Source organism: Balaenoptera borealis (assembly GCF_965194805.1).
Source record: "Balaenoptera borealis genome assembly, chromosome: 10".
Lineage (NCBI taxonomy): Eukaryota > Metazoa > Chordata > Mammalia > Artiodactyla > Balaenopteridae > Balaenoptera > Balaenoptera borealis.
Window position 1 is genome coordinate 85,163,562 of NC_138874.1, and position 27,937 is coordinate 85,191,498.

Consider the following 27,937-nt stretch of genomic DNA (forward strand, 5'->3'; position numbering starts at 1 on the left):
AAATGTATCCTCCCTTTGTTTTGAGGGGCTGCTCTACCCGCCAACCTTGTGATTTTAATGGGCACTGCTAAGCGGAGTACTCTGACTCTTGCCTCCAGCTAAAGTAGGCATGTGACCCCACAGATCCATCAGAGTGTTACAGGGACTTTTCTATTGGAACTGTCATCTCTGGTGTGAGAGTGGGGAGGATGTGAGCCTGGGAAATGATGGCAGATGTATTGCAGCTTCATGAATGACATGAACCCAGAAGGGAGAAACAGAGATGCAGACGGAGAATGAGATGAACTTCTAGTTCCTGCTGCCAAATGTTTTTGAGTCTCCCTGTCACACCTGCTTTTTCGGCAGTTTGGTTTCATGAACCAATAAAGTCTCTATTTTTGTCCAGAGACGTTCAAATTGCATTTCTGTCACTTGCAATCAAAATCCTGAGCAGCTGCTTCTTCTCTCCTGACTTCTCTATTTCTGTTAATGATACTGTTCATTATCAAGCTGTGAAACCCCCAAGACTTCTTTTCCTTGCCTCTGAGAGTCTTGCCAGTACCACGTGCTGTGAATTCATCCTTCACCAAGTCATGAAGTTGAATGCCTGAAAACACTGCTTGGGACAGTAACTTGCTCCAAAACCTCCAAGAATATATACCTTATTCAAATTCTGCTCAGACTGTGGAGTGATAAAATGAAAGTTTTTACGGGATGTCATCAAACTCTTTGCTAATTTTTTCTAATATATAGTTTCCTCTCCCTTGAATGTCCTACCTACTTCTCGCATGAATCTCACCCCGCCTTCCAAGTTGAGGTTGAATCCCACCTTCTTTGTGAGGCTTTCCTGAGCATCCACCCCAGGTCAAAATAATCTCTCCTCCTTCTGGACTTTTGGAATATTTTGTCTCCTCCAGTCATTTGTCAATTTAATTATATACAAATCTCCTATTATTGCCTTTTGTCTTTATGTCCTATTTCTCCAATTACACTAAGATCTCTGAATATGAGAGTGGTGCCTTATGCACCCTTGCATCCCTACAATTGTTGGTGTAGAACTACCTTGTACAAAATAAGTTTATTCATTCATTTATCAAATATTTATTTGGGTATCTGCGATGTGTCAGGCACTATTCTCAGCTCTGGAGATATAACTGCAAATAAAACAGTTGGAAAAATTATATGTCTATCATCAAAAAGAACACAAATAACAAATGTTGCTGAGGATGTGAAGGAAAGGGAACCCTCGTGCACTGTTGGTGGGAATGTAAATTGGTGCAGCCACTGTGGAGAACAGTGTGGAGGTTTCTCAAAAACCTAAAATTAGAACTACCATATAACCCATTAAATCCACTCCTGGGTATATATTCAAAGAAAAGGAAAACACTAATTTGAAAAGATACATGCACTCCAATGTTCATAGCAGCATTATTTACAACCACCAAGATATGGAAGCAACCTAAGTGTCCATCAACAGATGAATGGATAAAGAAGATGTGATAGGACTTCCCTGGTGGTGCAGTGGTTAAGAATCCATCTGCCAATGCAGGGGACACAGGTTTGATCCCTGGTCCAGGAAGATCCCACATGCCGCAGTGCATCTAAGCCCATGTGCCATAACTACTGATCCTGCGTGCCACAACCACTGAAGCCAACATGCCTAGAGCCCGTGCTCTGCAACAAGAGAAGCCACCTCAATGAGAAACCAGCACACCAAAACGAAGAGTAGCCCCCCCTTACTGCAACTAGAGAAAGCCCACGCAGCAACAAAGACCCAACACAGCCAAAAATAAATAAATTTATTAAAAAAATAAGATGTGATATGTATAAACAATGGAATACTACTCAGCCATATAAAAGCATGAAATTTTGCCATTTGCAGCAGCACGGATGGACTTGGAGGGCATTATGCTAAATGAAATAAGTCAGACAGAGAAAGACAAATACTGTATGATATCACTTATATGGGGAATCTAAAAAATGCAACAAACTAGTAAATATAACAAAAAAGAAGCATATTCACAGGTATAGACAAAAAACTAGTGGTTACTAGTGAGGAGAGGGAAGGGGGAGGAGCAAGATAAGGATAAGGAATTAAGAGGTACAGACTACTATGTATAAACTAAATAAACTACAAGGATATATTGTACAACACAGGGAATATAGCCAATATTTTATAATAAATATAAAGGGAATAAAACCTTTAAAAATTGTGAATCACTATGTTGTACACCTGAAATTTATATATTGCACATCAGCTATACCTCAGTTAAAAAAAAAAAATTCTACCCTTGGCGAGCTTGTATTTTAATAGAACACTAACAGAAAATAAGTTATCAAGGACAATTATATTAAAAAAATACAACTATGTTTATTAAGCCATAATGGAAAATTATATATGACACGGAGTATGTTAAACAGTGCTAAGTGTTGTTGACAAACAGAACAGGGATTGAATTGTGTGGTGGAGGATGTTACAAGTGCCCCCAAAATGTGTATTGATTGATTTTTCCCCTCAGATATGTATTTAAATTATTTTTACCAACTTTGCAAATCTGTTTGATGAGGTCACACTTCCCTTACCATAACACCTGTGGAATCTGGACGCTGTTCATTTTCAAATATTTCCTCTATTCGTTTTTCAATTATTTTTTAAAGCTGTAATTAATCATTTCTTTAACCTTTTGTAAATGCATTCTTAAAGTTGGCCCTAAGATCTCTAAGAGCAGGGGTTGCAAACCTGAATGCTCCCAGGGCCAGGCTGAGCAAGGGGAACAAGGAGTGGGAGCCTTATTTTGTGGCCAGGCAAGATTTCAGGCCCAGTGTTGCCAGATGTTTCAAGTGAAACCAGAAATCAGATGCTGAAATCTGCCAACTAATCACATTAAAAAAATACATTGTGCAGGCCAAACAGGACAGCTCTCTCTGAGTCTGGCCTACTGGCTTCCTATTTGTAACTTTTGACATGGGGAATATTGCCTACCCTCACCACTTCTACATTGATCATTCCTGCTTTGGGGGGACACTGGCCTTAATCAAAGGCTAGATTTCATAATATTATTGTGCATGACTCTGGCATTAACTGTCAGTAACTCATGTGGGGACATACCGGCTGTAATAACTTAGAGCCAGTGTTTTCTATTAACACATTTCATATTCCTCAGTCCAAGTTTCCTTCTCATGGGATTAAAGAGTCAGAAGGGAGCTTGCAGAAGCAGGGCTGAGGATTGGGGTTGGGGGTGGTGGTGTCCCCTCTTTCAGCCCCTCACCCTTCTTTGCTTGCAGATGCTCGTTCAGGCTCATCCTGAGCTTTGCCACAGGTAGGCAGCGCACTGTCCACCAACAATGGGTGGACATGACACATCAACACAGGCCACTTGCAATTCACATGCAGTGATCCTGACCTTGTTCTTCTCAACAGCACAAAATAAGTCTACTCAGTCAAAATCGTAAGGACAAAAAAGTAGAGTGTGGTTGCCAGGGGCTGGAGGGAGTGAGGAATGAGGAGTTACCATTTAATGAGTGCACAGTTTTGCTTTGGGAAGATACAGTTCTACAGATGGATAGTGCTGATAATTGCACAACAATGTGAATGTCCTTATTGCCACAGAACTGTACACTTAAAAATGGTTAAAATTATAAATTTTATTTTATGTATACTTTACCACGATAAAAACAAATGGCTTTTACGAACAAGCAAAATAGACTCCTATCCATGTGTCGGTATTTCAGAGTTCATAACATTTATTTTATTTAAGACCCAGCCTATTACGCTGCTAATACTGCTAAAATAAAATTAGTCTACTCTCTTTTTCACATGCCATGATGATCTGCAAATGATTGACAAGCAATGCGATACTAGACCTGGGAAAGTAGTTTGGAGTGGTGCCGTGTTCCAGATGCAAGCCAGGAAAACAGGGAAAGGAGAAGCATGGACTAGAGGAAGGAGAAAAGAGGAAAGAAGTAAAATAGCTAAGAATGGGAGATGGTAGGAGAATTTAGCCCAGACAGAGGAAGGAGGAGGCACATAAGAGTTACACTGGGGCAAACTTCTTAGATGCAAAGGATGCAAGATAGAGGGAGAGGATAGAGAAGCTGGACTTATTAGGAAGACAGGACAAGGGCTGGGGCTCAGATTAAGGAGGGCAACATTGGAGAGATACAACCATGAGAATTGCAACCATGGCAGGCTAGACTAGTGAAGGAAGCCTATAACTCTAATTCTCTCCTGCGTGCCTCATGGCGCCAAGACGTCCTCATTCTACAGCAAAGTTGCTGTGCATATGTTGGTGGAACATGCCATTATGGGCACCTGGGGTGCCAGAAAGATGTATGGGGACAAGGCTATAGGTTGAAATCTCAATAGAATAAGACACCTTAAGAGAGTATACATAAAAGGATATTATAGGAGACTATGTAAATGTAAGGTGTTTGTCAGGGTTCTGGCAGGAAACAGATGGAATATAATAATTTGTCATGTCAAGGTTAAGAGAATCAACAAGGGACTATTGGTAGTAGAATGCCTTTACTACCCTTAAGCCTGAAGGAGCAAGGGAAGGAGTGGTGTTAGTGGTTACCAGTAGGAGAGGGGCTGAAAGCATTTCCAACTCATATACTAAGCCTCAGTTTCCTAATTTTAAAAATAACAGTATTTATTTCAGACTATTACTGTAAAGAAAAAACAAAGTAACAATAAATAACATTTGTATAGCACTTGGGACATACCAGACATTGTTTTGAGCATTTTACATATATAAACTCTTTAAAACCTCACAAGAACTCTATGCTGTAGGCTCTATTGTTATCTACATTTTAGAGACAAGGAAAGAGAAATTAGGTTATTTGACTAAAGTCACAGAACTTGTAAATAGCAGAGCCAGTATTGGAATCCTGGTCGTCTAACTCCAGGGCCTGTCTACTTATAAAGCGCTTAGCACTGTAGCATCCGAAACTTCTCAGCAATAATGTTGATGATTAGGTGCCACAGCAATGCCCAGAAAAGGATGCAAGGCACATCTGTTTGGTGGCTTGGAGGGTGGTTCTTTTCCAAAGTCTAGTTTAAAAATGGAGGGACTTCCCTGGTGGTCCAGTGGGTAAGATTCCACGCTCCCAGTGCAGGGGGCCCAGGTTCGATCCCTTGTCGGGGAACTAGATCCCACATGCATGCTGCAACTAAGAGTCCTCATGCTGCAATGAAGACCCGGCGCAGCCTAAATAAATAAATATTAAAAAAAAAAAATGGAAATGTGCACCTGGAACCCCAAATGAGAAACTGAAGGAGAGGAAGGGTTTACAATGGGTGAGCAGAAGTTCTGGGGTCAATCTGATGACATTTCAAAAGCCACCCCAAGATTCTATTCCTTAGGTCTGTTCTCATTCTTGGGTTTCTGTTTCCCAGTGGCTATACTTCCATCTCTCTGGAGCCAGGGTTTTTTCCCCCTTCTGTAAGGGAGCAGGACCCTATGGGGCCTGCCCGGACGAACCCCTGCTCCCATGTCCTGTGCTTTAGCTCATCTCTGAAGTACCTAGGTAACAGTATCTGATGCACATTTCCTGAGTTGTTTTACAGATGCTAAAACCACCACCAAATGATGACCATGAGCACGCAGCCCCCAGACCTACTGGACCCTGAGGATTGATCATGTGACACTGCCCTGTCACCTCACCACTCATCATCAACCAACCAGAGAATTGTCCGCGAGCTGATCACAAACCCTGTGGCTCCCCTCCCTCACCTGGCTTTTTTTTTTTTTTTTTTTAATTTATTTGTTTATTTATTTTTGGCTGTGTTGGGTCTTCGTTTCTGTGCGAGGGCTTTTCTCTAGTTGTGGCAAGCGGGGGCCACTCTTCATCGCGGTGCGCGGGCCTCTCACTGTCGCGGCCTCTCTTGTTGCGGAGCACAGGCTCCAGACGCGCAGGCTCAGCAGTTGTGGCTCACGGGCCCAGTTGCTCCGCGGCATGTGGGATCCTCCCAGACCAGGGCTCGAACCCGTGTCCCCTGTATTGGCAGGCAGATTCTCAGCCACTGCGCCACCAGGGAAGCCCTCACCTGGCTTTTTAAAATGCTTTCCTGAAACCAATCAGGGAGTTGGAGTGTTTTGAGGACTAGCTGCCCTGGACTCCTTGCTTGGTGCATGGCGCTTTCCTTCACCACAACCCGGTGTCAGTAGATTGGCTTTCCTGTGTGCAGGAGAGCAGACCCAAGTCTGGCTTGGTAACACTTCCTCCACCAAGCTTACCCCTTCAAGAACAGAGAACATTTCCTTTTTTTTTTTTTTTCCTTTGTCAAAACATTTCAAGCATTTAATATCAAATTTGGCCAGTAGGTGTCAGCATCTATCACAAAATGGGTGATTGCTTACGCCATCTTTACATTTAAACTCAAAGATTAATTTTTTTTTTTGTTTTATTTATTTTTGGCTGCATTGGGTCTTCATTGCTGCACGCGGGCTTTTCTCTAGTTGCGGCGAGTGGGGGCTACCCTTTGTTGCGGTGCGCAGGCTTCTCATTGTGGTGCCTTCTCTTGTTGTGGAGCACAGGCTCTAGGCACGTGGGTTCCAGTAGTTGTGGCACGCGGGCTCAGTAGTTGTGACTTGCGGGCTCTAGAGCACAAGCTCAGTAGTTGTGGCGCACGGGCTTAGTTGCTCTGCGCCATGTGGGTTCTTCCCAGACCAGGACTTGAACCCGTGTCCCCTGCATTGGCAGGCAGATTCTTAACCACTGCACCACCAGAGAAGTCCCAAAGATTAAATTATGTAAAATCGATTTCCTACTTTATTAATGCTTAGAAGGCTGTAATTCCATTTCCAGACTTCCATTTTGCTGGATATATGTACAGAAATTACATTTTAAACGTTAAAAAATGTAGGGAAAAGTTTGAAGATAAAAGCTGCCTGCTTGATGAAAAGATTAAGAAAATAATTTTCATGTAAGAGCATCCATTCATTGGTCCATCAGCCATTTATTGACTACCGTAATCTGTAATAAAGAAGAAGCAAGAGTCTTGTAGCATAGGATCCTGCAAGATATAGGATACTGAAGTTTCAAATGATGTATTTTGGCTACTGGTGCCCCTTTTGGTAGATGTTTGCCTTAGTTCTGGTGTTTGCTCCTGCCCCAATCTATAAGTATTTTGCACAACATACCAAGTGTGCCCTATTTAAGAAAATGGAGCATATGAAAATCTGGATCATTGAACTAAAACATCCATTGAGCACCTATTTTCTGTTCCTTAATGACACCTTGGGCAGATCCCAAAGCTTCCTAGTCACACTCAGGTATTAAAAAGCCAAGCTGGGTCCAGCCCAATGAGAAGCTTCAGTTTCATATCCAACTCAATGCTCTGTCCCTCCTCCCCAGCTTGGGTATGACCGAGGGGGCTTGCAAGGGGTAGGGGACATGTCTACTGTAGGGGAGCAAAATATGCCATTCCAAAATGTGTCTCTTTGGCAAGCAGATTATTTAGAGCTGAAAACAATCAAGGCTCAAAAGACTAAAACAAACAAACAACAAAAAAAAAACACCTTTGATCTTTCCCCTAACTACCTAAAAGAATTTAGTTAGAGGACCTGTTCCAGGGAGGGAGCTATCACCATAGATCATTACAGTATGAACTAGGTATGAGATATTTATAGTATGAACTATGGTTGTAGATAGGGAGGAACGTAACAGTCTGTTAAAATTCCTCTCTATGTCCCACTGTCTCTGCATAGCCAAGCAAATTTTTTTTAATTAAATTTTTTTTTCAAGCAAACATTTTTTTTACTGAATATTTATTTTTACATCTTCATGTCAATTGCCTTCCTCCCCTTTGAAGTCCCAAACCACTTTTGTGTATCCCCTTTTGTCTTTAGCTGAATATGAGTGTTTCAGCCATTTTGGTGAGTTAGTTTTCCCGGGTCTCTCCCATGTATATACGTTATTAAACTTTTATTTGATTATCTCCTGTTACTCTGTCTCATGTCAATCTAATTCTTAGACCAGCCAGAAGAACCTAGACAGGTAGAGGATAATTTTTTCCTCCACAACATTACTCTCACTCCTTCCCACTCTGCTTCTGCATCCACTAGAATTGGAGAAGTCAGAGGAGGGACTAAAGAGAGAAAACAAAAACCTCTGTAGCGAAAGAGGCCCTGCAGAGTCTCTGTACTGCATAGATGCTGCACATCTCATCAGCCAGAACTTAGCACATCTAGGTGCAGGGGAGGATGGGAAATGTAGTCTCTATTCTGAATGACCATGCACCCAAGGTTAGAGGATGTTTTCCAGCATAACATTTTCTGACCACCACCCTCAGCCCCTTCTGGGCTGTGGGTCCTCTCACTGGCAGGCAGCTGCCTATTAAGGGTACCAATGAGAAGGCTTAAGTTCTGCTAACTTTGTGGAATCAAGTGCATCACAGGAAATACAAATATCCTTGCTTGAGAAGCTTCTGCATCCCTCCTGTAGAGTAATTCTACTACTCTGGGAATATTTTTGCTCTTAATTTAGGCTTTAGGGAATGATGACATAAAAGTAGCAGGACCTCTTGGATTCCTCCTAGTTCTATGAATGTACCTAGCACCTATTTCCCTCAGCTTTAGGGCTTTATGCACAATTCCAAGACAACACGGAAAGTTCCATTCAATATCCTGTGACCCAAGGTCCTGTAAGCAAATATCAGATATGGAAATAAAGACCAGCCAAATGAGAAAAGCAAAGGCTCTTTAGTCAGAGCTTGCTATAGCAAGGGAGTCAGCCATTGTCACTTGTGTTTTGGCAGAAACTCAAAGGCAGGCAGAGGAGTGGGAAAGCTTTTTAGGGGGAAAAAGGAAGACTTCAGGTATGCTCTAATTGAAGGATGTTGACACGAGGAAGCTGTAGGCTGCCTACCCAGAAGTAGAACGTCCTGTGTGACAAGTCAAGGGCAGATATTTGGTTTTCTCTGATAGCTCCTAAATTGGAATTTATCTTTCCCTGATAGATTCCTAGTTGGATAGAAATTAGGAAAGTTGTCAGTTATTAAAATCAAGTTCTGGCCATTTGGGGCTGATTCTGACAGAGGTTATTGTTTAGCTTCCTGGATTGTCATCAGAGAAAGCAAACTGGCTTCTTACAAGTCTGTCTTACAGCAGGCAGGCTTCTTACACTGCTTATTGTAGATAAGGGGTTGGTTTCCTGAGCAGATTGCTGCAGATTGTTCTATTTTTATATATGGTCAGGCTGTTGTCTGTATATTTGGTCCCTCAGTAGCAAGAAATAAGCTTGGTTTTGCTTTATCAGCTATCGTAGTACCTCATATTTATACCACGTTTTACATGTTATAAAGTACATTAATGTGTATCTCCAAGACTAATAAGTGTAAAAGGTCTGTAGGACAATGTTATCTTCATTGTAAAGCTAAGAAATGGGCTCAGAAAGGTCAAATGACTTTCCACAATCACAAAGCTGCTAAGGAGATAAGTAGCATTGTAAGCAGATAGGGTAGGGAGTCCCCAGAGAAAGAAAACCAGGCATGGCTTTCTTGACATAAGAGAAGCCATTTTTGGCCTAAGCCATTTTGTGATCTAAGGCTGGCCACAATGCTTGCCCTTGAACAGGTCCCAGTAATTAATGATCTTAAGGGAACAAAAGAATTCGAAAGAAAATGACTGTTATCAGGCAAGAGAAGAAACAATAGCAAAGATAATATATCAGTTGTAAAGACTCCCAGTTCTGTTTCAGTGGTAAAGATTAGCCTGAAGTCCTCAAACAACAGATCAGCTGGAACCTAAGGGATGATGATGTTGACCTTTTCTAGCCCTGGTGACTTAAATCAACTAAAGCTTGGACTCTGTTGACCACCCAAGCTCCTTCAGTAATGTGCATATACCCTTAGCTTGAAACTTCCCCAATTTTGCTATCTGGGGAGACACTGATTTGGGAAAGATCCTCGGTGTTCTCCTTACTTCTTGCAAGTAATAAATCCTTCCTTCTCCTGCTCTTTGGCTTGGTTGTGTCTTTTGGCTCAACACTCACTAAGAGACAAACACTGTTTTTCAGTTAACAGCATGGTGACCATGCATCCTGATTTTCCTAAGACTGTCTCAGTTCTTTTGTCCTGACATCCTATACAGTTAGCAGTCCCTTTTACTCTTAAAAGTACCCTGGTTTGAACAATAAATCATCTGACTATATTATCCTACCCAGCTGGGACTTGAACACGCGACCTCTGAGTTCCATGACCACTGCTCTGTTCACCAGGTTTTATTAACCCCAGGCTCCCTAGTCACAGTCTCTCCCACCTCCAGGCCTTTGCCAAGGCCACTGAGTAGACTCCAGTCCAGTGATTTGTATAAACAAAAGTTCTTTTTGAAATCTGCCCCATTGCCCCCTGGTTGATAAAGGTCAATCACAAAAATTAAGAGCTAATTAACAAAATGAAAATAGAAATGTGAAAATAAGACTTGGCATTTAGTAGTTTAATATCCCTAAAAGAACCATCTGCAGCAGCTTGAATGTTTGTAATAAATGGGAGGGAAGGAGGCTGTGCATTGGTGTCAATGTTTAACATCTCACTCAGGGCAAGCTTTACTAAACTGAGGCCTCTGGGTTTTAAAATCTCACTGAATCCTTTAAAATAACAAAAATTGGGAATTCCCTGGAGGTCCAGTGGTTAGGATTCTGTGCTTTCACTGCTGAGGGCCTGGGTTCAGTCCCTGGTCAGGGAACTAAGATCACACAAGTTGTGGAGTGAGGTCAAAAAAAAAAAAAAATTGTGTAAATGAACTGGTTACAAACTCATTCAAGATTATTTCCCTTTAACAGTACTTGGAGCGGAAAGTCAGCTAATTCAGTTAATTAATTCTTCCTTTCTTAAGCTGAATGTCTGATTGCCTTAAGCAACCCTACAGAGAGGCTTTTTTCCCCTGGAACAAGAAGCTGGCTGCATAGTTTATGTTAATGCAAACCAGCAGGTGGCAAGCAACTGCTGTTTGGAATGAAGGCATTTGGCCACTTTGAGACTATTGTGATGCAATAGTGTCTGGATTTGAGAAAAAGGAACCGCTGAAGCAAGAAATAAATTGGTCACCCTGTGATACCTTTGTGCTCCTTGGGTTCTCCAGTCCAACAAAGCCCTCAGCCAACCTCCCTCTCCAAATTCTCCTCTCTGCTGTGATCCTTGAATTAGCAAGGATCCTTTAAATCGGTGTTAAACCACCTCTACTCCCAAAACTTTTCATAAATCATTCAATGCAGAAATTATTCACAGCAGGACATGAACCTCTCTTGAGCTCAGCTTTAATCTTACATCACTGATGGAATTGCAAGAGACAATCTGGTCCATTCTCCTAATGTCTGGCAAGGAAGCTCGTAAAGGTGGTACGCGCATTCTGTTGATGAGTTATCTGAGTCTCTATGGATGAGATGAGTGTCAGAGTTGGGCTGTTCTGAAACTTCATTTGGGTGTCCCTTGTTTGGACCTTGGGACACATTTTCTTCTGGAAACATGCTTGTTTAAATGTTTACTGGGTTCTCCGGCCAGTTAAAAACTCGTGTCACTGTTACAATTGTAGGAGGGCAAAATTTGCCACGCCAAAGACATGTGTCTCTTTAGCATGAGGATTATTTTAGGCTGGTTATTTTTAAGTAAAAGAAGCCTCAGGTAGTCTTTCTTTTTACCTCCCCCTTAACTGCCTAAATTAATTTAGATAAAGGGCCTGGTCCCAGAAGAGCACTCTCACCAGAGATATCTGCAAAGAATGTGGGCTGGGCGTGGTAGGGAAAACTTGGAGGGCCTACAGACCAAAGTCCTCACCGTGTCCATTGCCTCTGCATGGCAGAGCAAACCTTTGTTTACCAAACATTTGTTTTCCCAGCTCCAGGTTAATTGCCTTCCTCCCCTCTGAAGTTCCAAACTCTTACCCACTTCTCTCAGATGGTGTCAATCAAAAACTAATGCAAGAGGGCTTCTCTGGTGGCGCAGTGGTTAAGAATCTGCCTGCCAATGCAGGGCACACGGGTTCGAGCCCTGGTCTGGGAAGATCCCACATGCCGCGGAGCGACTAAGCCCGTGAGCCACAACTACTGAGCCTGCGTGTCTGGAGCCTGTGCTCCGCAACGGGAGAGGCCGCGATAGTGAGAGGCCCGCGCACCGCGATGAAGAGTGGCCCCCGCTCGCCACAACTGGAGAAAGCCCTCGCACAGAAACGAAGACCCAACACAATCAAAAATTAAAAAAAAAACAAACAAAAAAACCTAATGCAAGGACTTTCCCCTGTGGTCCAGTGGCTAAGACTCTGCGCTCCTAATGCAGGGGGCCCGGGTTCGATCCCTGGTCAGGCAACTAGATCCCACATACTGCAACTAAGAGTTCACGTGCCGCAACTAAAAAAAGATCTTGCATGCCCCAACTGAAAGATCCCGCATGCCGCAACGAAGATCCCACACTCAGGAATCCCGCGTGCCACAACTAAGACCCAGTGCAGCCAAATTAAACAAAAACAAAAACTAATGCAGGAGGCTGCAACTAAGAAAAGAGTTTATTTGGGGTCTTAAGAATTGCAATTCAGCAGATACAGATACGGGTAATCCCCAAAATGTCACCCAGTCCAACCTCGTACCTCTCCCCACCCGAGACAGGCCAATCAATCGAGAGCCGAGCTGCCAGCCGAGCTGGCAAGGAATAGCGACTTTACCCAGAAAGCCAGCAGACCAAGAACATGGTGGAACTAACGTCCTAAAGAACCGTCTCACCCAGGTTTGGATGCTAGTTTCTTTTACGGAACAAAGAGGGGGAGCTGAAGAGGTAGAGTAAAAAGGCGATAAGTTGCTGCAAATATTTCCTGGTTCCGGCCAGACTCTGGAAAGTATGTGTTAAATTCTTCTTTCTTGCAGCCATTCACAGGTGACCTGGTTAGGATGTTTCCTGTGAACTAAACAAAGGTATTTTAAGTTAAGGCTCAGGCATGGGAGGCAGAGTTCCTGGAGATGGGCCATTATGTGTACTTTAAGTTATAGGCAACAACTCTTTATTTTTTATTTATTTAAAAAAAAATTAATTTATTTATTTTTGGCTGCGTTGGGTCTTTGTTGCTGCGCACGGGCTTTCTTTTAGTTGTGGCAAGCGGGGGCTACTCTTCGTTGTGGTGTGCAGGCTTCTCATTGCGGTGGCTTCTCTCGTTGCGGAGTACGGGCTCTAGGCGCGTGGGCTTCAGTAGTTGTGGCACGCAGGCTCTAGAGCGCAGGCTCAGTAGTTGTGGGCACGGGCTTAGTTGCTCCGCAGCAGTGGGATCTTCCTGGACCAGGGCTCGAACCCGTGTCCCCTGCATTGGCAGGCGGATTCTCAACCACTGCGCCACCAGGGAAGCCCCTAGGCAACAAATGGGAAGCCCCTAGGCAACAAATGGGAAGCCCCTAGGCAAAAACTCTTTAGTGATTAACTTGTAGCAAAAGCAATGGAATACAAAGGTTAAAGTGCAAGAAACAGATCCAGTATGGAGTCAGATTTGTTCTTACCCATCACAAAAAGAGTATTCTGGGGAAGAGAATGAGTACGGGGCTTATAAAGACAAAAATCCACAAGGCTGTTAAAGTTGCCTGGTGAGAATTGTGATTGATTCTGACACAATTCAGAAAATATTTGTCCTTAAGTAATCACAAGTTGTTTAATGGTAGGGGTCCAGTAAGTAGATAGACTGTCACAGTTATTTTAGGATAAGGGTCTGATAAGTATCTTGAGTTTCTAGCAGATGTTCTGGATACTTTCATTAGGATAATAAGCAGTCTAAAGGTCAGATTCCTCCCAGGCTGAAACATGTGCATAGGTCACACTTCTTCAGTAGCCTTCCATCTCCATTGTAGAGGGCTCTTTTAACGATACTGACTCCATTTTGATTTTCCTTTCACTATGGCATATAGGCTTCAATCGCCTAGTGTGTCCTTGGTCTCTCTTTTTTTTTTTTTTTGGTAGGCTCCCATAAATGTGTGATGGAATTTGATTTTCTCCTGTTATTCTGTCTCATGTCAATTCTTAGACCAGCTAAAGAACCTAGAAAGGGTGGAAGGAAATTCTTCCCTTCCCCAACACAATCCTTGAAGCAGCCCAGGCCCTCCTAAAACTTGAGTGCTGGGCCTGACACAGGTTCCTAAGCTTTTGTGAAAGCTAAGGCTTGAGGTCTTGGGGAACTTTAAATGAGCTAGGGTGTAGGGAAAGAGGATGAGGCTGATGGAGGAGCCAAGATTGGGGCATCGCTAGGAGGCTTAGGGGAAGACTAGAAGAGAAGGGGTCTGTGGGGGAGCTTTGGCCATTGTGGATGGGGGATGGGGAGAAAGAGAGTTTTCAGGGATGGAAAGAGTCCATAATGAGGTCATGGGAGGCCAGTGACGGAGGAGGAACAAAGGTTATTTTACAAGCTGTTCCTTCATAAATTAGGTAATCTGATAAATTGTGAAATGCCTATATGAAATTGGGGTAGTGTTTTAGGAGGGGTTCTCTTTTTTATAGCAGGAGAGATGCCAGGAACTCCCCTACTCCCTTCTAGAGTAAATCACTGGATTACATCAGTGTATCATTTGAAGGCAGCCTTCTCACAAGATAGCTATGGGTCCCCAAGGTGGCTGATGCCAGATCCCAGTCTTCTACAGGTTGACTTCCCCCCAGGAGGTGCCTGGATATGTGAGCTGAAAGCACTGAGCATCGGCCCTGTTGGAATCCCAGGTGTGGGGCATCCTCGGCTGAGCTGGGCTCTGCCTCCAGGACCTCCTGAAGTCTTAGTTGAGATCTGGAACACATTGACATCATGGCAGTGGGAGACCAGCATGACCTCTTGGACTTTATAAGACCTATTTTCAACGCTGATGCCCTTGACAGTGAAAAGCCATAGCTTGCTGGATTTACTAGATTCTGGGATAGTTTTAAAATATAAATTTTATTATTGTTCAGGAATGGGGAGGCCAACAGATCAGGAGAGGATTGCTGATGAAACGATTATTATTCACAGTTCCCAAGAGGAGTGGGGATGGCTTACCATAGTGGTGGGCAAGTACCAGCATTGGTTAGAAGAAAAATGAACTTGAGAAAAATGTGGGCAAGAGGCTTTATTGTGGTTTCTGTGGAAAGAAATAGACAAGGCAGTGTAAGCAGGCTGAGGGTTGGCTAGTTGAATAATTTCAATGGTCTCTGGGTGTAGGCGCTGTCTCTAGTTGTCTAGTACTGGCCCTGGGGTGATTAGGGCAGGGGAATAGTGGCCCTGAGGATGAGAGCCTGATAGAGTAGGTGGGAGGGGGTAGGCTCTGGATTGGTTAGTTGGCATATGAAAGGTACTAATCCCAGCTAGTCTTTACTATCTCTAGGAATTGGCTAGCCCTTGGAGGGGCTGCCATCCAGGGTCAGCCAGGTCCCAAGATGTCAGAGCATTGGAAATGAAAATAAAAAAGCATGATTAGAGTGTGGAAGCTACATGGACTTCCTTTTTGGCTAAAGTGAGATGCCCCCACCCCTACTCACCACTCTCCCCCACGGTTCTTAGATAATTTAGGGTAGGAGATACTGTGCTTCTTGCTAGTAAGGCAGATGGGGCCTCAAGCAAATAATTAGAAAAGTGGTAGAGATGTGATCATGTTTGATCTCCAAATTTGTGAAGCATTCCATGCTAGTTACAGTAGTGAGAACTCAGTTGATTAGGCTCAAATATACAGAAGGAATTTTAAATGACTTCTATTTTAAAACGTCTCTGCAGCTCTCATTATCCTAATAAAATGAAAGCAAAAGGGAAATGGATGAATATTTAAATCAATTTAAAATGTATTAGCCTGGGCAGACATAGGGTTCTTTGGATAATTCTTCAGACACTGCACACTTTCAAAGAACTACAATTGATGGGGATCAAACCCTGCAATAAACATATGAAGGGTATCAGAATATGCCATTCCAAAATATGTCTCTCTAGGGTATGGATTATCTTGAGCTAAAGGCCATTGAGAACCAGCATACACAGGAAGAGCTCTTTACTTCCCTTTAACTGCCCAAAAATAGAGTATAAATTTCTTCTTTTGTAAAGGAAATCTACATTTATATATATATTCCATATAAAGATGTCTCCATACCAGGAAGAGAGCGACTCCCAGAGACAACTCTTATTACCTGAGAGACTCTTATCTGCGTAACATCCGTGAGAAGCACAGCGAAGGAGTGATTAGCCCTAGCTCTCCCCTGAGTGAAGTAGTCCCCTACTGTACCACCAGTAGGACCCAGAAGCATGTAGCTGAATAGTTGAGATGCAACGCTTATTACAGGAAAAAACACCAAGAATGAAATGTGAAGGGAGAAGCAAGGCCAGATCTTGGAGAACAAATGTGGGGCAGGTTGGGGAAGTGGTTCAGAACTCCATTTCTGAATGCAGGGGGAGCCCTGAGATGCTGTTTTCAGACAGCCTTTGGGACATGCTTTAAGGATGTGTTTGATGGTTGACAGTGACTGATTAGGGCTAGACATGGCCAAACCCCTCAAAATCTTATTCTAGAAAAAATCTTCTAGAAAAATACTGTCAATAACAGAAAATGTGTAGTGATAGCAAGTTTTTTAAATTTATTTTATTTATTTATTTATTTTTGGCTGTGTTGGGTCTTCATTTCTGTGCGAGGGCTTTCTCTAGTTGTGGCGAGCGGGGGCCACTCTTCATCGCGGTGCGCGGGCCTCTCACTATCGCGGCCTCTCCCGTTGCGGAGCACAGGCTCCAGACACGCAGGCTCAGTAGTTGTGGCTCACGGGCTTAGTCGCTCCGCGGCATGTGGGATCCTCCCAGACCAGGGCTCAAACCCGTGTCCCCTGCATTGGCAGGCAGATTCTCAACCACTGCGCCACCAGGGAAGCCCCTGATAGCAAGTTTTAATTGAAAACCTAAGGACCAAGGCCTGGTAGAACTGGGCTGGAGGGAATTAACAGGAAAAATAATCCCATCGAAATATTTATTGAGAGTTTACTAAACTTTACATACATAATTTCATTTAATCCTCAACCAAGTCTAAGAAGTAGTTATGATGATCTCCTTTTATAGATGGGAAATTGAGGCTTAAAAGTATGAAAGACAAAATGTGGTGGACAATTAAGGAGCTAGTTTTACCCAGGCTACTGCAATAGGGAGAAGGTTCATTAACACGGATGATCTCAATAAAGGGAAGGGGCCTGGAGTTTTATAGAAGCAGATAAATAAGGGAACGCGTCTCAGGAATCCTGGAAAGGGTGGAGATAGGTCTTGGAAGCTGCAAGGTCAGGTTGTCCTTTCTGAGATAGCCATTTCCTAGAATACAAAAAGGTGGAGGGATTTTGGAGTACAAAGGGATGGAGGGGTACTTCTTAACCCTCCATGTTTTCTCAGGGCTCAGGTAAAATTCAGTGCTCTCAAAGGTTGAGAAACATATTCAAAGTCAATCAGCCTGTAAGTGGCTCAGGTGGATTCAGACCCAGTCTGACAGGGTAAAATCTGTTCTCAATTTGTGGCCAGAACATCAGTTAATGTAAATAGAAAGAGAGAGAGGGGGAGAGAGAGAGAGAGAGAGAGATTGAGTAGCATTCAGCCAGGAAAAGCCAGGCCAGGAAAGATTCCAGAGAGCAAGAAACAGCCCCAGTTATCCCATGAGCCTGGATGTTCTAATTAAATAGCTCTAGGATCAGTCTTTGAGGAATCCCACAAACCAGGGTCCAGGATGAGGGTCCCAGGTTGGGAAAGTGGGAACAAAGTCCCAGGCTTCCTATAGGCAAGAAGAACAATCAGAAACTGTCAAAGACCCTGAGATAGAGGCTGTCTCCGTTCTCCTTTCACCTTAGATACTCCTCTGGGCTTGTGCAGACATGGGGCATATATGCAGGGGCCAGAGAGACCTCTTCCACTTCCGAGGAGCTCTTCAGGTGATCCTAGCTGCTAACTGGCAGAGCAGCTAGGCTGCTTCCCATTAATTAGCCATCATTCTCATGCGCTCATTAAGCAAGTTCAAGGACCTTTATCGCTTTGTTGACTGAAGGGTAAAATGAAAATGAGTTTTTTACACTTGTGCAGCTTAATAATTAAAAGTCAGAGAGGTAGTTCTGTGCTTTCTCACTTGCGGGGCCTCAGATAAACTTTCCCTAGGGCTGCTAATGCCAGTATCCTCTCATTTAATACATACTGATTGAGCTAGCCACTGATGCAGGCTATTCAGTGATTAAAACAGAAAATATCCTTCCTTTTCTGATACTTACAAGCTAGTGGAGATAATGAACACAATAAATAAGTAAATTATGGAGAATGATAAAACATGATCTGTGCTTTAGAGCAGGTGAAGGGACTTTGAACTGCTGGGGGTGGGCTTTGCATTTTAGATAGAGTGTTTGGTTGAGAAGTAGATATGTGAGCCTTGCAGATGTAGGGGGAAGGGTGCTTTGGACAGAGGGAGGTGCAAGTGTGTTAGGTGTGTTCACGGAACAGCAAAAAGGTCTGGTTGGAGCAAAGGAAAGAAGTATGAAATAAAATGCATATTTTCTAGCAAGACAAGAAAAACTTAAGCCTAAAATTTTTTTCTCTGCCCTTTCGCCTCCCCTCCCGCCTCTACTGTGCATTGTGTATCTGCATTATGCATGGACCAAACCTCCCCCAACAGCAGAAATACCTGCTCAACCATAAAGAACAACATCTCCTAGCACCAACAGGACAACTTCTTAAAAGATAACATTCCTTCTTGATCTTTTAAAGGGTCACGATGACCCACCACGTTGTACTTACAGATCTGGGTGTGCAAACTATCTATGTCATTTAACATACAGCCCTCTGTCTCAAAAACCTGTATAACTATGCTTTGACCTCTAATGGATGGATGGATGGGACAAGTCTGAATTATGATGTGAAGTTTGAATTGGTGTTCCTAGAAGTTAGCAAAAATGGGGGAAATATTAAAATGCATCTTTACTCAATAATTCGACAGTGAACAAAACCCCAGGAGGCAGAAATTATCTGTCTGCAGTTGAAAGGATAAAGGAGGAGGAATGTGGAATAGGCAAAGAAGGCAATAATCCACCTGGATTATTACCAGGTGCACTAACATCCCCTCCTTTGGCTCCTGGGCTCACTAGGAAGCTCACGCCCAGTCTCTGGAACTGCCAGGCGTCATGGCCGAACCTGCTGGTGGGGCGAAGGTTGGGGGGAATGGGAGGTTGTGCCAGGAAGGCTTCTCAGAGGAGATGAAGTTTTTTCTTTTATTTTTTTGAGATATAATTCACCTATAGTGATATGCACCGAGTTTAAGTTATGGTTCATTGGGTTTTGACAGAAAAGGTGAAATTTTGACTTGAGTCTTGGAAGGCTAAGGGTCAGGAGTACAGAGCACGTGCAAAGGCACAGAGAGCTAAGAGAGCATTCAGTTCCTGGTGGCGGTAGTTTGTACCAGGAATAACATGCTGCTTGGGTATGACCAATAGATAAGGCTGGAGAAAAGTCCACAGATGTACGTGCCAGAACTAGAAACTAGGTTACAGTTCAGAGTTTTATTGCTATTGTTGGGAGCCAGGGTTAGCCACCCCAAAATGTGCCTCAATGGCACATTGATTATTTTGAATGAAAGTTAGTTAAGAAATGGCCAGTGCAAGAGGGACACTCTACTCCTCCTCTGCTGCCCTAAAAGCAGGAAATACATCTCTCACGTGAAAGGCGCCCTCCCTGCATCTGGAGGTAGAAGAACACCCTTAAGGAATTTGGGGCTGAGAAGCCCAGATAAATAAACTTTGTTACTTCTTTAATTTACTACCCTAAGCCCAAACTCTGTTTAGATTCTTCACTAATTGAGCACCCAAAACCCACGTGTCTTTGTCCTTTCAATTCCTCATAAATTTGTTTCTTTGTCTAAAAAGTATAAAAAGCTGCCTGCTTTGGCCACTTCTTAGGTCCCATTTCTATGAGACCTCTGGGCACAGGATTAAAATCTGTTTCTTTTGCTCCTGTTCATCTGTCTGTTAATTTTATTATTAGCCCAGCCATAAGAACTCAAGAGGGATCGAGGAGGAAATTTCTCCCTCCCTGACACCATTTTTGTGTGTAAAACCTTAACTCCCAAGAGCAAGACCTCTGCCTTCTGCTTTCTCTTTGGAATTCTTTGATCCCTTCCATTTCATACTATGCCACATCCACACAGCTGCAGGTGGTGTTGCTTAATTCCCACAAATGCAGGCTACTACGTTACCCCCTACATATCCAGCCAGCTGGCTTCCCAACCAGTTTCTGACAGTGCAGAGTCATTTATTCTTGGGGATGTAAATATGCATATCAGCTGATCTGGGATTGCTATTTTTGGCTGTGAATAAGGACATCATTCAAGACTTATGAGAAAGGACAAGATTTCTACAATATAAACACACCAGCCCCTCAGTGGAAGAGACATCCCAAACATAGTGAGAGCTGAGAAACTAATTGACCATGATTCAGTTAATCAATACATATGAGTGCTTTCTATCTGCCTGGTGTGCCCCTGCTTGCCTCCCAACTTTACTCAAATGGCGTCTCTCCTTGAGGCCTTTTCCGGCCTCCCTCCCCCTATGCACAGATTTCCCATGTACCCTTCTCTGCTTAGCTTTCTCCTTAGCACCCATCACAATCTAGCAAGAGTACACATTTTACTTATTCACTGTCTGTCTTCACCACTAAGATGCAAGCTCCAAGAAGGCAGGTGTCTCTGTTTACTGCTATTTCTGCGGTATCTAGATCATAGCAGGCACTTAAAAGTATTTGTTGAATGAATGAGTTGTGCTAAGTTCTGTAAGCAACAGAGGCTCTGAAATTGATGCACATTATCTAGTGATGGACAAAGACCCACAACTCAAATAACATTAGAAGGAAAGGAATGAAAAATAAATGAACAAAGGCAAACGTTTTAACATCAATAGTAGAAACCTAAATAGCCTGTTTTAAGCTAGTTAAGCTAGTTAATCTTATAAATTTGACAACCAAATTCCTGAACATTTCTTTAAAAGGCACAGATAATTTAGCTGTCTCCTTCTTAAACACAGGGCATAATTATAGATGCATAGACTTCGGAAGGGTAAAGGATGTACAGGTCCTATTTGCCTATATTTAGAAAAATTCTGCCCTTTGGAGATTTGAAGAAATGACCTTTTGTGACATTCAAAACAGGAGAATTAGACCTAGAGATGCAGATAACTAAAATTTTGAATATTATAATATTATATGTTAGGAAGTGGTATGCAACTTCATTGACACCTGGGAGCTTTTATGATTCTACTTTCCAGGTCTTTTATCCTTGACTGAACTCTGACTTCTTAGTGATTAATTGAATTTGATTTCTTCTCCACGTAAATTTTAACAAAATACTTCATTGAACATGCAGATTGTGGCAAGTTTTATTTAGTTTTAAAAATGAGTTTTTATTCATTAGACTCATTAAAGTCTACTTTTTCTGAGATAAAATTTAAGAGAAATACATGCATCTATCTAAAGATTTTTTTTCATGCTAAAGGCTTTCAAATGTAATGTTCATGAGTAATTATTACCTGTCACCTCTTGAATTTCTGTTGGGTATAGGCTGACTTGCTGATTTTCCCCTAAATGTCAAATCATAAAACCCTGTGCAACAATTTGGTAAAGACTTTGCAATGCTCAACTTTTGTCTTTTTCTCCACAGAACTTGTCAGTTGCTTTTCAAATGTAGTTCAGAATTAACAAAATAGTCCACATGAGTTCCAAGGAACAGTGCAAACTAAGGGTCCCTGTGGCATAGATACTTCTATCATCATAGCATTTGTGCTTATGTTTCTGTTATGGATTAACAAATATTCATCATGTTCAATGAAAAAAAAATGTAAGTTCATTCATCCATTCAACAGCCATTTTATGGCGTACTTAAGGAATGCTAGGAATAATGCTAGGCGAGGGATTACAGCTGTGGACAGAACTGACAGACTCAGTTCTCATGGAATTTACATTCTCGTGAAGGCAAAGATAGCAAACAAGTAAATAAGTAAAGAGCAACATAATTCTAAATATATGAGCAGCACACTAAACAAGATGAAACAGTGTAATGTGTTAGAGAGTGTCAGAGTGGGGAGGGAGCGATTTTAAAACTGGTGCTTAACGAGACTTCCCTGGTGGTCCAGTGGTTAAGGCTCTGTGCTCCCAATGCAGGGGGCCCGGGTTCGTTCCCTGGTCAGGGAGCTAGATCCCACATGCCGCAACTAAGATCCCGCATGCCACAACTAAAAGATCCCGCATGCCACAGCGAAGATCCCGAGTGCCGCAACTAAGACCCGGCACAGCCAAATAAATAAATAAATATTAAAAAAATTAAAAATAAAATAGGTGCTTAGGGATGGCTTCTGTGAGGAGGTGACAGTGTGAGCTGAGACTTGCAATAACGTTGGTCTAGAAAGATGGGCTGAGAAGATGAACTGTCCCTCTCAGCATACCAAGGCTGGTAAATTGCTATCAATGATCTGAACTTTTTTTTTTTTTGATGTAAAAATATGCAATATTTTATTTTATTATATTTTAACATCTTTATCGGAGTATAATTGCTTTACAATGGTGTGCTAGTTTCTGCCCTATAACAAAGTGAATCAGCCATACATATACATACGTTCCCATATCTCCTCCCTCTTGCATCTCCCTCCCTCCCACCCTCCCTATCTCACCCCTCCAGGTGGTCACAAAGCACAGAGCTGATCTCCCTGTGCTATGCGGTTGCTTCCCACCAGCTATCCACCTTACGTTTGGTAGTGTATATATGTCCATGCCACTCTCTCACTTTGTCACATCTTACCCTTCCCCCTCCCCATATCCTCAAGTCCAGTCTCTAGTAGGTCTGTGTCTTTATTCCCGTCTTGCCACTAGGTTCTTCATGACCTTTTTTTTTCCCTTAGATTCCATACATATGTGTTAGCATACTTATTTGTTTTTCTCTTTCTGACTTACTTCACTCTGTATGACAGACTCTAACTCCATCCCCCTCACTAAAAATAACTCCATTTCGTTTCTTTTTATGGCTGAGTAATATTCCATTGTATATATGTGCCACATCTTCTTTATCCATTCATCCGATGATGGACACTAAGGTTGCTTCCATGTCCTGGCTATTGTAAATAGAGCTGCAATGAACATTGTGGTACATGACTCTTTTTGAATTATGGTTTTCTCAGGGAATATGCCCAGGAGTGGGATTGCTGGGTCGTATGGTAGTTCTATTTTTAGTTTTTTAAGGAACCTCCATACTGTTCTCCATAGTGGCTGTAAATGATCTGAACTTACTCTTCACTCTTCCCCACATGCACCTGCTGCTCTAGCCAGGTGTGTGCTGAGAGTGACTCCCCCACCTCACCCCTCCATGGAGGTGACATATCCTTCATCAGCCCCAAATCACCTTGCACAAACCCCAAATGCCTAGATGCCTCTTACTCACAAATCCTGTTGTTCCTTAAATGATAAAATGGGAGGGAGAGGAAAATTTTATGATATTGTTTGGCATCTGGGGAAAACCACTCACCCATTCCATGCACCTTTGCACCTTCATCCTGTGGGGAAGAGAGTAGAATGTTGAGTGAGGAGGACTTGGTCAAAGGTATGAAATTTGGACATGAGCTTTTGGACTTCAGGGTCCGGCCGACTGGGGCACCAATCTGGGAACTCCTGGCAGATGATCGTTTAGTTTTTGTGTTGACACATTTGAGATCTGAGTAAACCCTGTAGGACGATTCCTCTGCTTATTTCCAGAGGGGCATCTGACAGCAGAAACTTGAAACTGTGTTTGGAGCTAGAGAGAAATGTTCCTGAAGTTGCCACCCAGATCCTGAAGCAACGTGTCACTGAGATTCAGGCACCTTCTAACAGTGAGTGTCTCCTCCGACCATGCTTCTCCTGCTTCTAAGCCTGTGGAGTCTATAATTCTGGAATACTCAGACCTTTCCAATATGCCCGTGCAATCCTGCCTGTCGTTCAAAGCATCTCTTCCCTAATACCTTTCCCAGCCACTCTGGCTTCTCTGAGGCCCTCCCATGCTCGGCATATTACCCTCGGAGCCTCTGATTTAGTAGATCTGAATTCTTATACAACTCTTCTCCCAGAGATTATGACGATCAATCTGGTCCAAGAACTTACATTCTATCCAAAGGAGACTCAAGAGGAAAGGGAAAGAGACAAGGTTCGTCCTCTGCTCTCTACAGTTCTTTGGTGACCACAGAGAGAGGCCTGCTCAATTTGGATAAAACTGTTTTTTCTAGTTCAAGGCCACCATTCTCAGTGTAGAAGTTTCTCAAACCTTAGGGGACAGAAGAATCTTCCAGGTAGCTTGCTACAAATGAAGATTTCTAGGGATCAGCCCCAGAGGGCCTCCTTCACTAAAGCTGGTGAGGCCCAGGAATCTGCATGTGTAACCAGCGTCCTCAGGTAGTTGGGATGTTGCTTATCTGTGGACCTTTTGAGAAATGCTCGCATAATGGAAAGTAGGAGACCATTGCCCACCTCTGCCTTCTTCCTTGTATAACAGGGCATTCTATTTTAAAATAAGGTCCTAACATTCTCATTCATCCAACAAACATTTATCTAAGCCAAGCACCATACTAGGCATAGGGATAGAGCCAAAACAGTATTTGAGACATACTTACACAGATGGTCCCTGACTTAGAATGGTTCGACTTAAACGATTTTTTTTTTTAAATGGGGTATAGTTGCTTTACAATGTTGTGTTAGTTTCTGCTGTACGGCGAATCAAGTCAGCTATATGTATACATATATCCCCTCTTTTTTTGGGTTTCCTTCCCATTTAGGTCACCACAGAACACTGAGTAGTGTTCCTTGTGCTATACAGCAGGTTCTCATTAGTTATCTATTTTATACCTAGTAGTGTATACATGTTAATCCCAATCTCCCAATTTATCCCATCCCCCCTTTCCCCCCTTGGCATCCGTACGTTTGTTCTCTACATCTGTGTCTCTATTTCTGCTTTGCAGATAGGTTCATCTGTACCACTTTTCTAGATTGCACATATATGCGTTAATATACAATATTTGTTTTTCTCTTTCTGCCTTACTTTTTCTGACTTTACAATGTTTTGAAAGCAATATGCATTCAGTAGAAACTGTACTTAGAATTCTGAATTTTGACTTTTTTCTGTACTCACAATATGCTGCATGATACTATAGTGATGCTGGCCAGTGGCAGCCCCCAGGCAGCCACATGATCATGAGGGTAAGCCACCAATACACTTACAACCATTCTGTTGTTCACTTTCAGTACACTATTCAATACATTTCATGAGATCTTCAGCACTATAGTATAAAATAGCTTTGTGTTAGATGATTGTGCCCAACGTTCAGCTTATGTAAGTGTTCTGAGCATGTTTAAGGTAGGCTAGGCTAGGCTATGGCGTTTGGTAGGTTAGGTGTATTAAATGCATTTTTGACTTACGACATTTTCAACTTATGATGGGTTTATCTGGATGTAACCCCATCATAAGCCGAGGAAGATCTGTACTAAAAAGTTATCCATTGTTTATCTGAAATTCGCATTTAACTGGGAGTTCCATATTTTATCTGGCTGTGCTAGGTGGCAGTGGGCAGGAGTTGTTGCAGGTTGGGTCCTCCACAAGCACACTCTGAGATGGAGTTTAGTGTGCAGGATGTTTACAGGAAGCACCCTTGAGATCAACACATGTGGCAGGAAGGGGAAGGAAGCTGGACTGGGCTGAGAGAGAAGGTGGGCTAATATGTAGGTCCACCAGTCTCCACCAACACTACAGGCAACCCAACGCATCTGAGTTGCCCCATGTTGGGCTGAAATGGCTGGGACTACATAGCCGGCTCCCATCCATCATTAGGTATAAGCTGCCCCAGGAAGGGTGTCACCTTAGGCATAGGAGCTCGCTGTAGCTGAGGCTGACCCTGAAGGGGCTGACAGCTGAAGGTTCTCTGCTGACAGCACTCCCAGCAGCTGGGCAAGTCCTTCCTTGAACAGAGACCTGGAGATTCACCATCCCTGTGTCCACTGCAAGAGCCTAAGATCTAGCAAGGAGCTCAGTGGTTCCAGACATTAAAATGTGGGCATGAAAAATTAATGTGATGTTACTTTATGCTTGAGAGGCTGCAATACCTGGATACAGTGGTTAAATTTGTTCGAAAGGAGACCTGTGTCCTACAGCCACATATTATCATTGGCTTTTTTGAACTGCTTCACAGGGTGATATTTTTGTAGATACTAACTTTCAAACTTCCACAGCACAGAAAATAAAATTCTGAGAAGTGAATGAGTGATTCACAGTGAAATTTCTCCAGGTTTAAGAAACAGAGCTGATGAAAAGCTGGGATCAGTGGCTAATCATCAGGTGATGAACCCCTTTAATTCCTAGAATCCATGCGAGTAGTAAAGCATGACCTGTTTACCCAATACCATCCCAGGGTCACCTTGTCTCCCATTCTCCATTCATTCATTCATCCAACAAGTACGAATTGACCTTATCCATAGAAATAAGGGCTCTTATTTCCCAAATTGTGGAATTGTTGAGAGCTTTCCGTTGGTATGTTTTGAGTAAAGGTGTAAAGGCTGTTTTTATTACTTGATATGTTCAGGTTTATAAATTTTTTTCATATCTTCCAATGCCTCATTTGTTTTCCTTTGAGATAAGCATCACTGCTTCTCTTTCCTTTGCGTCAATAACTTACTAAAAAATACACTGGTTCCCATAACAACTTCAAAGGTTAACAGCTCATCTAGGCCAGAGGAATCTCCAGAAAACTGTGATAGAATCACCAGGTCTTCCAAAAAACAAAAATGCTTAAAACATTTAAAAGCTTAATACTGTGTGAGAATACACACACACACACACACACACACACACAGAGTTGGCTGATGGTGTAACGTGGGATTTTCTGCGTTCTAGCATCTTACTACAGTGTAAGAATGGGGCAGAATTCCCTGAGAGAGGTAGGGACTCAACATGCTAGGGGATGTGGGGCTGGAGAAAAGGAGTGGCCCTAACAACAGTGAGAATAATGTTTTTCTGCTGCAAAGTTTCAGGGGGTCACAAAGCCGGAATTCCTCATCTTTGCCAGATGTTAGGAGAATGCTTAAGATTTGATGATCATATCTCTGATTTTGTAAAGGAGGAATAGAAACTCAGAGAAAAATGATACTTGGGAGAACAAAGGCAGAAGAACAGAAAGTAGAGACAGAGGAGGGGTGGCTGTGAAAATGTGCCACTGGATTTCCTACTGAAGAGCAAAATTGCAAGCCGGCCCCTACTCCTGCCCCTCTATCTCCACCACCAGTGCGTTGTGTCCCGCATCCCTAGGCTACTTGCTCCAATGATTGAGCACAGCACAGGGACTGAGGCAAGCCCATTCCATCAAGAGGAGTGTGACTTTGGCTTGAAAACTCCTTGACAGCTTGCCTGAGACTCTTCCGTCCCAATCTTCCTTCCTTTCCAATTTTTAAAGTTAAGCAGTCTATCTTCTCATTATTGAGTTACAAGAGTTCTTTTCATATTCTGGATAAAAGTCCTTGGTCTTATGTATGTATTGTGAATATTTTCTCCCATTACATGGCTTGACTATTTCTTTTTTTAATGGTGTACTTGAAAGAGCAGAAATTTATGATTTTGGTGAAGTCCAATTTATCAGCTTTCTTTTATATTTTGTGCTTTTTTGTGCCGAATCTAAGAAATCTTTGTCTACCCCAGAGTCACAAATATTTTCTGGTATATATTTTCTTCTACAAATTTTACTTCTTTAGGTATTATGTTTAGGTTTATGATTCATTTTTAATACATTTTTATATATAATGTAAAGCAATAGTTGAGGTTCATTTTTTAAAATTAATTAATTAATTTATTTTTTACTGCATTGGGTCTTCATTGCTGTGCTCGGGCTTTCTCTAGTTGAGGCGAGCGGGGTCTACTCTTCATTGTGGTGCGTGGGCTTCTCATTGTGGTGGCTTCTCTTGCTGAGGAGCACAGGCTCTAGGCATGCGGGCTTCAG

General features: G+C 42.6%; 1 protein-coding gene and 1 long non-coding RNA gene across 11 annotated transcripts in view; one reads left to right on the plus strand and one right to left on the minus strand.

Moving 5' to 3' along the window:
- LOC309604781 (uncharacterized protein) overlaps positions 1-27,937 on the plus strand; it is a 138,335-nt gene that overhangs the window by 16,622 nt on the left and 93,776 nt on the right. For 9 of the 10 annotated variants that reach the window (XR_014231039.1, XR_014231040.1, XR_014231041.1 and 6 more), the window contains exon 1: positions 22,639-23,797. The gene's annotated coding sequence lies outside the window, so the exon portion shown is untranslated. Of the gene's footprint in view, positions 1-22,638; positions 23,798-27,937 lie in introns of those variants that run through there. The other variant, XR_014231038.1, reaches the window with a different exon arrangement.
- On the minus strand, positions 1,786-13,337 carry LOC309604784. Its single transcript, XR_014231047.1, has 2 exons — positions 6,029-13,337; positions 1,786-5,714 (listed from the first exon to the last, which is right to left on the minus strand). It is a non-coding gene; the product is annotated as an uncharacterized lncRNA (long non-coding RNA).